The 14515-nt window shown below is 44.8% G+C and overlaps 1 protein-coding gene across 1 annotated transcript in view; it reads right to left on the minus strand.

Moving 5' to 3' along the window:
* IGFBP7 (insulin like growth factor binding protein 7) overlaps positions 1-14515 on the minus strand; it is a 67038-nt gene that overhangs the window by 10686 nt on the left and 41837 nt on the right. The window lies entirely within an intron of this gene.

The following is a 14515-nucleotide window of genomic DNA, read 5'->3' on the forward strand; positions in this document are numbered from 1 at the left end:
TGGGTAATGAACAACAACAAAGAAAACATCTTGGAAGGTATCTGAAAATGTGCTGAGTGCCCAGAAAAGATGGTAGTTCCTGCTTCAAGAAGCTTAGGATTTGCAGTTGACAAGTCAATGGCGATAGGGCAGGGATGGGAAACTCCATGGAAGAGACAACCTGGAGCGCTGTGTGCTTCGAGAGGCTGGGAGGAGATATTTGAGAACAGAAGCAGTCTGGCTGTCCAGGAAGAACGTGGAAAGACCTTTCTTCCCAGCACAGGCTGAGGGAGGCAAAGTGAAGCAGTTGACAGGTCTACTGTGTGTGACCAGGGCCCCGAGGAGAGGCTCTTTCCCAGGGTTCTCTGTGTCCAGGTCCCTGGCAGCAGGCATTGGCAAGTTGGGGGCACCCATCGAGGCACCGTCTGAATAGTCACCAGAACGGGACCACCCAGGGAGAGCCTGGAGTGACACCTCCCCAACCCCGCGATCCTGGAACACATCCCCAGGCCTCCTCCATCGTATCCGCTCAGGTGGAAGGTCCTTAGCATCGACACCAACAGTGTGCAGCCTGCTTGTCACCAGGGAGGTCCTGGCTGTGGGCCGAATCTGGCCGGCCACCTGCTTTTCTGCATGGCTTATGAGAGATCTTGGCACTTTTAAACGGTTGAAAATTAAAAGAAGAATATTTCATGACATGAAAGTTATAAGAAATTCACATTTCAGTGTCCATAGAATAAAATTTAATTGGAACAGAGCCACACCCAGAGTAGAGCAGGTGCGGCTGACACTGTGCAGCCTAAAACAGTCATTATGTGGCCCCACATAGAAGTGCTGATCCCTGCTCTAATCAACTGGGGGGCAACCATGCCTAAATCAGACATTATGGGAAAGTCTCAGGACTTTAATCCTTTGCATAGTACCAGAAGCAGATGCAAGTAAACCCACTGGCTGATTTCTGGTCCAGCTCTGAAAGACGACATGTTTGAAGCCAACAGATACTGAAAGGGCTGTGCTTGCTTACTGTTCTTTTCTGCTCAGGGGCCAACTCCCCAACATCTGCAGAAAAGTCATGGACACCTACTTTATAGTGGGTGGTAATGAGAATTTCACTTCTGCTAATTCTGAATGCCAGGTTTCAGACACCGGGGACTTCAGAGAGACCAGGGACAGTCCACAGAAGAGGGGCGTGGAGCTGGAAGCCTGGGCTCCCTGGTGCGACAGTGCGCTGTACTCAGGCTCAGTGCCGTTTCTTGAATGAATGAGTTAATCCTTCCCTCTGAATTTCAGCTGTCCGCTGCCCTGGGTCTTCAGCCGACCATCTGAGTGCAGGGTCATCTTGCATCAAGTCCTGGGAAAGGGACAACCTCCCCTTCAGGCCTGGAGAGTTTTGTGACACAGTCAGCATTCAAAGGGCATGAAGTCGCCCCTTCTGCAACAGCTATTTCTAGCACACTATTAATTTCTTGAAATAGAAAGGAAATGATCCCAGCATGTAAGATTTTTCCCACTCATCTCAAATATTAGAAACTGATTTTTTTTAAATCTCTGGGGCAATTTAATTTTTTCCTTTATAAGAATGTACAAAACAATCAAAGTTTTGAAAGCTCTAAATATACTTTGTGCTTCCTTCCCTCTATACCATAGGTCTAAAGAGGGAGCCTCTATCTTGGCCAGGGGTCCCGGCTTTTCTGTTGCAAATGTGGATGTGGTGATCATGGTGGTGCTGTGTTTATGTGTGTTTCTGTCTCTGTCTCCAATGCTTCCTACTCTGAAAGCAGCAACACAGGACTCTGCAAAGGGCTGGGCCAGGCCTCGCCCCATCCCAGGCTTCCTCCAGGGCCCTGGGACCACAGGGCTTGGACACCACCGAACCGGATCTGGCTAGAATTTAAACTACTTTTGCTCACTTCTCTGAGGGCCTCTATGTGGCTCTCCTCCTTCCTAGACACTGACTTAGGAGGATAACCTCAAAGCTCAAGGGATCTCAAGGAATTGTTCTGAGAAGAATACACCAGTATTTAGAGATCTGGAGGGGCTCAGAGACAAAGCTGCCGCTCACGTATCGAAACCACACAAAGAATGTACAGCATTTTTACTACAAGGCTTCAGCACCTCGTCCTTGCAACACACTTATTTTAACTCACATCCATCTTGCTGTAGCCAGCACAGGGAGCACAGCCATCCACCTTCATCAGGGGAGGGTCCTGGAGTGTATGTGAAGGAATTCTAGCCTGATTTTCTGCCACAGATCTTCGAGATATGCCATGGATTCTTCACATGGCATAATTTAAAACCTAAGATATTTACAGTTTTAATACAGTCCAATTTATCAAATTTTTTCTTCTATGATTAGTGCTTTCTGTGTCCTGTTAAAAAAGTTTTACCTAGTCCAAGTCTGTAAAGGTCTCCTGTTTTCTGCTATAAGAAGATTCATAAGTTTTTACATTTTGCATTTAGGTTTGTGGTCCATCTTGAATTAATTTATGTGTATGCTATGAAGTGGAGGTAAAAGTTCACCCCTCCCCCACCAAGGAAACCCAATTGCTTTGGCACCATTTGTTGACAGGATCCTTTTTTTCCTACTGAATCATAATGGTGCCTTTGTGGTGAATCCATTGACCATACAAGGATGAGTCTATTTCTGGATTCTCTATTCTGTTCCATTGGGTCTATCTGTGCACCAAAAACCATAGTATAACTTAGAATTAATGTATTAAAACTGAAGCACTGACTAGAGGGCAGAGCCATTATATCCATCTCCCTCCAATCCTCTCCTTATGCCAGGAAGCAGAACATTTGAGGAGGAGCAAGAATCTTTTAAAACATCTGAATCCAGGAATACCTTCGAGGAGAGCCATCACCAGGGGGTTCGAGATTAGGATAAATCGTGCTGTGGGTTCCTCTCTCCTAACCCTTGGAACACATGTAATACCCCAGGTTAATGCGCTGAGTCAATATTTGGACCATCCTAAAAACAGAAATGATTTTGTCAATCCTGCTACCAGGCTATCCCTAGAACGCTACAAGATTCTCATACAACAAAAATCTGTACTACTCGCTGACTCCTGTCGAGTGGATAGGGTGGACAGGCCGGGGAGGGGGGCATTAGGGACAGTTTGCTGCACAACATTCACAGAAATGCTTGGCTATTTCAAATGTCCTTGAACAAATGCTAGATTCAGTAATGTGACGAAAAGTTTAATGAACAATACCAAAACCATAAGTGCTAACCTACAGAATGGCTTCTGGGTTTTGACATGTGGTCTCTCGCATAGGATACTCAGATCAGTGAATGGTTAGACTAATATTCAAGCGATCAACTGACTTCCTGGAGTAGGTGGAGGCTGGCTGGCTCCCCGGGTTAGAAGAAGCCGTAGATTGCAGAGTCTTCCTGCTTCCTTTGTTCAGTGCAAATACCCACAGGGTCCCCTACTTACTAAACTCTGCCTGGTTCTTTGCCGCTCATTGGTCTGGAAATCGGAAATTCCTTCAGAATGTGAAGAGGGGATGGATAAATTCCTGATAAAGGCGTAAAACACCAGCAGTATAGAAAGATGAGAACGGAAAAGACTTAATGTGACCCACAGAGACAGCGGGTGGACAAGTCTTATATGTATGGGATGGTGAAAATATTTTGGGCCAATATTTTGGGCTAATCGGATGGCAGATCTGACAACACTGCGCTCCCCTCCCCCACTCTAAGGAACTATCATCCCACATCTCTCACTAATAAGCAAGTTCACCGCACACAAGGATGGCAAGCTGCACATCCATCGTGCAACCCAGTCCCTGAAAGTTCTGTTCCACCACAGGAGCGTGTTCAGCAAAGTGCCTCCTTACCAAGTAACTTCTAACTCTGTCGACTTTGCCTTTTTTGTTTCCAAGAATGCCAAAGCAGATCCAGAATTTGTTTTTAAGGATAAAGAAACTTTTCGTTCACTCTGAGCTCATTTTCAGGCAGAAAGCTCAAAATCAGTCCTGGAGGCCAAGCCAAGGGTAACAACCCAATCATGCTCAGCATTTGGATTCCACTTAAAGCAAGTCACAGAATATGTAAATGTACAGAACAAACAGCAGGACAGGCTCAGTTACTTGTCCTTGCCTTTGTTCCAGTCAAGACTTTGGGCTGCTCGCAGGTCTGTCTAGCAAACATCCTGTATACAGAATTAAATGACTGCCCCCCGCCTCCGGAATATTTTGGCTTGGTTCTGAAGAAACTAAGAAGGGCACTTCTCACAAAACACACAAATGTCATGAAGAGAAGACCCGGAATTAATTTTGAATCTGACCAGCAATTCATTCAAGATGCTTTTACATAAAGTTGACGTAGAGAGGACAGAGTTAAAACTTGTTATCCTATAAAAAGCATGGGGATAATGTAAAAGAAGTATGTGAACAATTTCCTATAGAGCGCAAGACACTCCCAGACATGACCTAAGATGTCCCGCAGCAAGGCGCGCTATGTTACCAAAAAAAAAAAATAGCAAAGCACTGGGGAACAGAACACTTGACTTTGGATTCTTGTCAGCCGCTTATTGCCAAGAGACCTTGACCGAGCCACATACCTATTTTTACAGAAGATGAAATCAGGGCAGGTCTGAGAATCTTTTCTCTGGGCATGAAGTGAACGTACCTATCATGAATATGTCCAAGAGCACAGTCATATGGCCTCTTCGATATCCACGAAGCTTTGAGGCTCTACAACCTGGCTTTGGAGCCCTCATCTCCTGTAAATCAGTCCAATTCACCTCCTTGCCTACCTAAATATAGTGTATAGGACTCATAATAAAGGTATTAGCCTTTACCTGGTTAGCCAATTTTTAAAAATTCTGACAGAGCTGCGTAGAAGATGTTAGGAGAGGCTGTGTTTTGGAGTTGAATATACTCCATTGGGCCTGGGAAATGGTCAAAAGTCAAATTCTCTCCAAGTCATTTTTTTATCCAATTTTGTTATCATATTAAACTGTGATTCAACACACACACATATATAATTTTTGTCTTCATTTCCCCCATCATCTCTTCCATTTTTATTCTGAAAACCTACTTTCTTTCTTCTTTCTCGCTTCTACCCAAACTCATGCTCTGCGCCCAGCAATCATACACACCATTACATGCTCATTACCGCATCCAGAACCTCTGCTTTTGCTGATGCACTTCTGTACTTAGAATGTCCTCCCTCCTCTCATCTATTATTTATGCCCTATCATTTATTCGAAGCTCTAAGGCTGGAGTCTCATTTCTTTTTAACACTTTTAACAACTCCAGTTCCCCCTTATTTCTCCTTTTAAATCCTATTGGGTTCGGTTAGTGCCATACAATTTAGTGCATCGTTGTGCTCTAATGCTTTCCCCAGCTGGGCTAACTGAAGATGCCTGTGTCCTGATGGAATTAGAACTGAGTAAAGAACTCTGGAATCAGATGTTCTTCATGTTCCTTGGAAGGAGGGACATCCCAGATTGTATGCAATAGGTAAAGGGCAGTAGGTAATTAAGAGCAACATAACATGATGAGGCAAAAAGAACTGAGAAGATATCCACTGTCTTGAAAATGCATGAGTGCACACACTGCCAAGGATCCTAACCAAAGTGGTGTTACGTCTACCCTTCATTTATCAGTTGGCAGATGATTCATCATGATTTTCTTTAATCCTCCACTTGACTTTCTCTTGCTGTAAGCAATGTGTCTTGACTACTGCCCACTTACCAATCAATCATTAAATGATCAAGGGATGCAAATTAATTTGAATATATATTAGTAAAGCAAATCCTAATGAGGAGGGTAGGTCTGCTGGGAGAAAGGATCATCTATCATCCTCACATCAAAAACAAAGGATTTGTACATCATGCTGGGTTATATAATTTGCATTATAGCTCTATTTATTAACATAGCTAGGTCAGCTGAGTATAGAGACTTCTGTAAGTTACGGCAGATTTGCAAACCACACTCCTGGAATAGTTTAAAGAGTATGTACATTCATACCAAAAAACAAGGGTTGAAGAAAGAGGTGAGATACCACATATGGAGATAAAGAATCCAGACAACTTGGCTTGGACAACTCTGCAGATTGAATTCTGATAACACATCGAAAGGGAAAAGCACCAAACAAAAGTAGAAAATGGGAAAAGAATAGTAGGAAAGCACTATGGCCAAGACAGGGAAGGAGATGAAACACTTGGAAACTTCCTGATATTAAATAAGGGGAAGCAGTAACGGTATGGCTAATTAAAGAGCAGAGCCACTTGCCAAGGCAAGTCATTTCGGGAACTTCCAGAGGTGGAGTGACGTAGCAGCTGGACCTTGGTATGGGAATCTAGCGTTCAGTCTCAAGGGTATTAGCTGATGACAGCAAGAGCAGGAGAAAAAAAAAGTGCTAGACCTTAAGCAGCAAAGTTCAGATTTAATTTCAGGGTTTTAGTTTAAGGAACAGTCATCATCTAGTCATGGTAGCTATGGTTAGTCATTTATACTTTAGTGGGAATGAAGAACCAATAGTTTATAATGCCAAACACTGCCAGCGGAAAAATGTGTAAGAATTGCTTCCTCTTTTCCAAATACAACACACTGGGGTGGGATGGCGGAGGTTTAACACATTTAGACAGAGAACAAAATGCTGGGAGGTAATGGCCTGCAGTGGGTTTGGAGCACAGACTTTGAAATCAGGAATTCTGCTCTGCCACATCTGAGTTATGGGACGCTTGCTAACTTCCCTCGGTTTATTCATCTGTGAAACGGGATAATAATACCTAAGTCAATACATCATCAGAAAGTTCAAACGAGATACAGTAATTAGCAGAGTACCTGGCCTGGGGCAAATAGTAAGTATTACTGTTTTTATTTCAAAGAAAATTCCTTATGATTGGAGCTGATACAAATTGCTAATTTAGAAAATAGAGATAATATATCACTTGAACCTGAGGTGGCTGGTGAAAAGAGATGGCATCTGAGCAGGCCCTGAAGTTCAGAAGTAAGCCTTCTGTCAAGGAAGGTTTTCGCCTTCAGAGACCCGCCCGAGCGGAGGTGCAGAGGCAGGAAGACACCAGCCTGCCGGAAGAACAGCAGGCTGGGCAGTCTGGCTCAGGGAGAGTGCTGTGTGAAGGAGAGGAGCTGAGACTCTGGCGTGGGGTGCAGAGAAAGGTGTGGGGTACAAAGGGAGGCAGAGGAGGTAGGGTTTTATGGTCAAGGGTGTCTCTCTGAATGCTGTAGAGACATGTTTCAAATGGCATTTCAGTAGACGATTTTAGAGGCCTTTGCAGCAGGATTGAGACAGGGTGGGGATTAGAAGCCTAAATCAAGTTTGTAGCAATGGAACAGAGAGGAAAGGGACAGACTTGAGAGATCACTGAGGAGGAACTAACACGATCCAGTAAATGACTGATTGTGAGGAAAACAGGAATGAGTCAAAAGTTGTGGGCCTGGTAAGGGGAGGCTGCTACCCCGTGAACAGAAACAGGATGCCAGCCCAAGGCAGGCACTGGACTGGAGAAGGGGAAAGAATGGATCCAGGCCTAGACGGCATCTGAGGTATCACCTGGGCAAAGGGAAGGTGCTGATGGAGAGAGGGGAAGAGATACAGATGGGTAGACCAGTGGTGCCAAGGTAAACGCTGTCTAGTTTACATTTTAGCCCTGGGAGGGTGAGGTGGGCTCCTTCGTGTGGAAGGAAGACAGCTTTGGCTCTCCCCACCACAGGCAGCTTCTCTGGAGGGAATTCTGTCAGCTGGCTGCTGACCTCCAGCCCATCCTCACCCACCCCAGGTAATGCAGAGAAGCAGACGGCTGACGCGCTGCTCAGCCACCAGCCACTCGTCTGCAGGGGCAGCCCATGTTGAAAGCAGACTTTCCACACGATCCTACTCTTGTGATGGCACACACGGACCCTGTAAATTACGTTTCCTGACTCCTACTTGCCTCTGGGTTAATGAGACACCCCTTGTTGGCTCCAATTTTTTATGCTGAAGATCTTGCCAGAGTCTACTTGTGTATTTTTTCCCAGAGTGTAGACAGCACAGAATTCAGATGTCTTTCTATGATGACTGTGAATCTTGCAGTGTCTCAAAATTATCACTCGATAAGTGTGAACTGACCATGGAACATAAAATTGATTACCTATTTATTGTTTGCAAACAAATTTCTTACTTGATCATGTTTTCTTATTCTTTTCCCCTAACCTGTACAGGCCTAGCACAAGGCGGGGTAGGGTGCTAACTCCAGGGCATCGAGACCTCCACCTACAGGTGATTGTGGGACACGTGGTCTGGGGTCATCCTTGGAGGAAGCCTGCATCAGGCAAAGTAAATCCACGAAGGATCTTAAGCCAGGTTCAGATGTGGACGGTGCAGAGATCACTTTGGTGGCCGCGTGGTGGATGAGCTAACCTGGGCTGTGTCAGCAACATTGCCAAGGGATGAGCTCATTTATGCCGCAGAGCTCCCACGGAAGTCGAACTACCTAAACTACCATCAAATACCAGACTGACTGATGTCCACACAAGTTAAATTAGCACCCTAGATTTTTATGTGGTTTGGGCACATGAAGGAACTGGCTTTATATGGAGTACCTGTAGGAAGGGAAATGCCCTAGTTATGTGGGTGCGTCTTCTTTGTGTTGCCGTGGCCTTGGAAATACTTTTTTCTGCATTTCGTGGGCCTGTCCTGTCTGGACTATGACTCACCTTAAATCCAATCTATTAAAATTTTGGGTCACTTTTTCCCATCCCACAAGCACTGAATTGGGTGGGGACGTTTACACAGGAGGGCACTTACTGCCACCCAATTCTGGGGTTCCCAGAAACCTAGACAGTGAGTTCCTCCAGAACGTTCATCACTGAGACCCTGGCCACCTCTCCCCCGCACACACGTCCAGTGCCCAGCGTTAGCGGGCCTCAGAAAGTGTTTCTGAAGCAAGCTGTAAGGGGCTGTTTTTCGGAGCTTGGAGGCTCATCTACCCTCAAAGTTTATCTCTGTCCACAGGCCTGCACTGACTTAACAAGGGCTGCAGTCTGTGGAGTCCCAAAGAAATAGATGTTCTCGAAACCTGCCCTGGGGGAAAGGATGTGAAAGACTCCCACACAGCCTTCAACTTCAGAAGGATTGGACTTGCTAAACCCAGTGACCAGAACACTTCGGGAAGCTGAGGAAGGCCGAGGCCTGAACTCCCAAGAGGCCCTGGGAAGATACTACTACGGGGCCACTTGTGCTATCCTTTGTCCAGTGGACAGCCTGGGTTCCAGGGAGCTTCCTATCCGGGGTCTTTGGTAGAAGGCTAAAGTTCATCAGCTCCCTGAGAACTAGATAAGCCCTCAGCTCCACTCTCTGTCCAAGGAAGAAATTTACATTGTAGGAGTCCCAGCAAATCCTCAGGCCAGGCTGAGAGCTCTAGAAACAGCCTGTGGGAACTGACAGTGCAGCATAGGGTCACTTTAGACTAAGAATTATCAAAAAGAGTAGATCTGTTCGGTCCCCAGAAGTTTATTCATGTTGGAAAAGACCTCACAGAAGAGCATCTGCAGGAATAGCAGGCACCAGACTCGGAGCCAACAGGGCAAGCTCCAGCCACCCGGGAACTAGCCTCGAAGGATTCTGTCTCGCAGTGGTTGGCAATCCTGGCTGCATACGGGGCTCCTCCAGTAGCCTTTAACTAGCACCCAGGCCTGGCCTGCACCCCTAGAGTTTCGGTCTGGGCCTGGGGCCTGGCACTGGTATTTTTTTAAAACTCCCTAGGAGGAACCACTCAGTTTAAACACAGCTTCAGAAGACAGTAAGTAATAAGAAAGACAAGAAGGTGGAAAGTAAGAAAGGAGGACAGATTTGAAGACACGATGCTCCCAAGTCTTTTCAGAGAAAGGCCAAGGACGCCTGGGAGGTGCAGGTATTCCAGGAGGAGAGAGAAAAGTACCAGGGGCTCAGCAAAGGGTGAAGAGAATAGAAAGTTGATAATAAGAATACTTTATTGTTATTACTGTTTTAAGTCATGAGGAGATGGTAGGCAGTGTCTGACTTCTCCTGTGTCAGAGCTTTGAGTTGCCTGCTCTCAGTCTTAATAGTTCTTCTTGTGTCATTTTCTATTTTCCTAAAATAAAACATTTGGTTCACATCCCCAGCCCCACCCTTGCCCTCCAATTTCTACTGCTAATGGTGATGAGCAGAGACGGGGACTCTGCATCTGGAGTTTGTGGATCTTAGTTAAAATCCCACTAAATTGAGACCCTTTCAGGTTGCTTATGTCATATAAGATCGCCTAAGACACATATGACTTGGCTTTAAGAGGCCAGGGACAGGATGAAATATGAGGCATCTGCGAGGAAATGGCCCCCTTCAGGCTTAGAGCAGTGCCTGGCATTTGTACTTGGTGATGTTTTTGCCCTTCAGGCCCCAGCCTCATTTTCACTTAGAACTCTCATGGTTACAGCTGCCTTCTTGGCTGACAACCCCAGACGTTAATCAGCCAGCATAACAGCTCCCCCTGCTCTTTCTCAGTGTTTTTCCTTCTTTCCCTTGTACCCTCTGGTTATTTTCTGTACTCCTTTGTGATGTCCACAGACTGAAAGCTCTCAATTGTTTACCCCAAGTCTCATCCTTTGTTTATCTCTGCTTGCTGAGTGTTCTCAGATTTCCTCCCAGCTTCCTAGTAGGATTTGACATTTCTTCTCCTTTGTTCTGTTTTCTAGTGCTATCCCTCAGGCTCACACGGGAACAGAAAGCCCCTCTTCCTCTGAGGGTGAATTCTTCTTGTATGTGTGTCTTGGGTACTTACTATATGTGCTGCTGTGTACTTACTTTGTGAACCCCTGTGAACACGCATTGTGTTCCAGCACAACTACGAGACATTCTTTCTGAGTGCTGAGAGGAAATTCATATCAGAGAAGGTGCTAGATGTGTGTGCAGTGGACCATCTGGGCTTGGAAGAACTAGATTGCACAATGAGGGTCAGAAGTGACAAACAACACGGCTCTGAAAATCTGGGAAATGGGTGGATATGTCTCTGTGATCACAGGGTAGGAGGACTCTCTGGTGGCAACCGGGGGGCTCTGAATAAGGATTTTACATTTTTCATTAGTGAGGCAATCATGCTTGTTCTTACCGGGTTGGGGACAACCTGGACCCCATCCTGTTTGGTGTGAGTTATGAGAAACGGGAAGCAGGTAAAGGAAAGCTATGCCAATGCACAGAGTGGTTATCCCAGAAGGGACCCTGGGGGCCTACTGTTTGCTGCTCTTACTAGAATTTACTGGATCAGAAATCTTTACTTTGGCACTTTAATTATTTTTAGGCAGCGGTTATTTTTCTATAATTAGAGGTGCTTTTTTGAGGGGGAAGGAGTTTTGTTTTTGTTTTCCTTGAGTTGATAATTCTTTATGCAATGCAAGAAGAAACAAGGAAAGGGGTTTCTATGGTTTCAATAGTACACTGGGTTTTAAAGATGAATATGTTACATCTTTACAAGAATTGAGAGCAACTACACGCAAATTGAGGTTCAGTATCCAAGGGTAAGGTGAGCATCAGGGAGAAAGCTGGGCCTCTCATAGAACCATCTTTTCCCTCTGCAGGTCTTCCTTCTAGAGCAGCCATCAGCTCTAGCCCTGGAAATTTTGTTCTTTTGTTTAAATAAAGAAAACAATTTCCTTGTGGAGCAGCTGGGATTTCAGATCTGGCACCTCTTCAGAGCAGCCACACATAGAAGTAAGAAACTTGTTCCTTATAGACTTGGGGAAGAAAATGTTCTTGATCTTGAAATTGACATGGAAGCTGCAGTTTATGCCTCTTTAGTTCTTTAGGGTACATTTTCAAGGATTCTCTTTAACAAATGTGTGACCCCTTTAGGAATCTGGGGGCTTCAAAGATGAAGCTTGTGAACAAGGGTGAAGAGGTGGAAAAGATCCAGGCTTGCCTGTCCATGGGGAAGGACTATGGTCTCTGGGCCTATGAATCAGTGAAACTGATAGCTGAAGAGAAGAAAACTCAAAGTGTTTTCCAACAGGAAAAATAAGAACAAGGTCACTGGGACAAATATGATACTGGCTAACAATGCAACCTGTCTCCACATTTCTGCCCACATATCCATGGGCACTTGGCCTTTATGAAAACTAAAGGTCATGATCTTTGGAGCTGGGAGAGAGAAATCCCATTTGGAGGCAGTTTGAGGTGTTTTTTTTTTTTTTTTAATGAAGCAACATTTTACCTCTGTAATAATAACGAGGAATAACAATTCCACAAATATTCCACAATGTCAACACTAGATAGCTTTCCTAGTGACATGCTCAGAAGATGAAATTAAAGAACGGTCCGGACATACTGATCATCAGATATAAAACTGGGCTGGTCAGAGGTTTAATTCCTAATAATTACGGGATATCAAAAGAAAAATGTCATCCAGTCATCATTAACTTTACTACCCATCCCTTAATTAGAGCACTGACTTCTACGGCTGCCCAGCTGCATTTATTCTGTAAGGCAGTGGTCCCAACCGTTTTGGCACCAGGGACCGGTGCTCCTGTGAGAATCTAACGCTTGATGATCTGAGGTAGAGCTGAGGCGGTGATGCTAGCGCTGGGGAGTGGCTGCAAATACAGATGAAGGTTCCTCACTGGCCCACCGCTCACCTCCTGCTGTGCGGCCCAGTCCCTAACTGGCCACAGACCAGTACCGGTCCGCAGCCTGGGGGTTGGAGACCACTGCTTTAAGGGAAAATCCCTATTGAAAATGATATGAAAGTTGAGAAAGATCCACAATGATACTAACTAAATTGAACTTCAGCATTGCATGTAAGCTGGTGAAAACATGGAGCAGATGTTTTCAACTTTATGTTGGTATTGGGATCTACATCCACAAAGAGCTATTACATCCATTATTCCATTTCGATTTTCCCAACAATCTTGTGAGCCACGCTAGTCATTTTACAGATAAAGAAACTGAGATTCAATAAGGCTAGGTGTCTTGGGCAAAGTCACCCAGACTGGGAGTCGTGTGGCCAAGACATGAGTCTAGTTTCCTGAGTCCAAACTCAGAGCTTTCCTTAGGCTTCTGTGGCACCCCTCTACATAACCCCATATGGCCAAGGTGCTCCATCTTGTCTTGTTCTGTTGGGGGTTGAGGTGTTTGGATAGAAGGAAAAGAAATCTGGAGAACTGGGGGCTGGGCTGGATTGCTGAGGTTGTCAATGTTGAGCCAAGGAGATTAGTTACGTTTGTGAGTTATTGTGATGAAAAGAAAAATGAGAATAAAAACATGAATGTGTTTTGGACAACACATCACATGACTGCTAGAAACATGAGGAGAGGTTACGGCTCACCATTCGGACTCTGGCCCGAAAGGCTTCGGAGGTGTTATCTTACTGGTTCTGGGTACTAACTGGACTTGCAACTCCGGATAGGTGAGGATTATCCTCCTTATACTGAATGCTTGGCAGATGTTAACCCTACTGTGACCATACGGTTAGAGTCCTACCCTCACCTTAGAATAAAACCATCTAGGAACTCCAATCCTTTTTATTGGATTTTAATGGTTTCAATTAATGCTAAGTGTGAAAATCAGTATTTGAAAATATGCTTTATGTTTTTTCTTGCGGATCACAAAGATGATGCCATATTTTTTAGAAAGTACCTTATATAGGCAGGAATCCTACGAGAACTTTAAAAGTCAATGTTAACACTGAGTAAACATTCCTAGGCAGAGCCGAGCAGTCTTTAAATTTGGAAAAATGTTTCCTAAGATTAGATACATTTTAGATTCATGTCTTCATCTTGAGAAGAAAATGTATAATGGCCAGAAAGGAAATAAGGGTCCTACATGAATATATTTACTAAACTATAAAGTCCAGAATAAATAAGATCTGGCCCCGAGTATCTTCCCAGCCTCATTTCTTGCCACATCCATCCTAAACTGTGAGCTCCAGCCACCATAAGCTTATGTTCCTCAAATGTACCCTGCTATCCCTAGCCCCTAGCCTTTGCACATGCCACTCCTTTTTCTGGAACATTCTGCCCATTTCCCATTCTTGCCCACTTTTGCCTGGTTAACTCCTAGATATCCTTTAGGTCTCAGTTTAGTTATTTTTTTTGTTTTACAAACCTCCCTTGGCAAACCTTCCTTCCTCATCACCCTTTACTCTTCATCCCTTTGTCATCCCACCCATCTCCTCCCGCTCCCTCCACATTTAGAATAGGGGCCTCCTTCTTCCTTCTTCTACAGCTCCCTGTATTTACCCTTATCACTGCATCTTCGCAGTGCATTGTAACTGTGTCTGCATATCCCACCAGATTGTGGGTTCAAGGCAGGAAGTTCCCACCAGTTTATTATTTCTACTTTTTTTCTGTGTCCCAGTGCCTAGCATTGAGTAGACGACCAACAATCTGTTAATAGCTGACAGAACCAATGCCACCACCAAAATATAAACCAGGTTTCAGTATGTGTGTATGAAGGTTTAACCAGTAAGGGTTAAGGAGCCATTCCAAGAAACTGGCTTTCTTTGCTGATGATTATCAAAAATCCTTTGGGGGCCTAGCTAGCTATAACTACAGTTAATCCTTGAACAATGTG

The sequence above is a fragment of the Pteropus medius genome, unplaced genomic scaffold, assembly GCF_902729225.1.
Source record: "Pteropus medius unplaced genomic scaffold, Ma_sr-lr_union100, whole genome shotgun sequence".
Classification (NCBI taxonomy): domain Eukaryota; kingdom Metazoa; phylum Chordata; class Mammalia; order Chiroptera; family Pteropodidae; genus Pteropus; species Pteropus medius.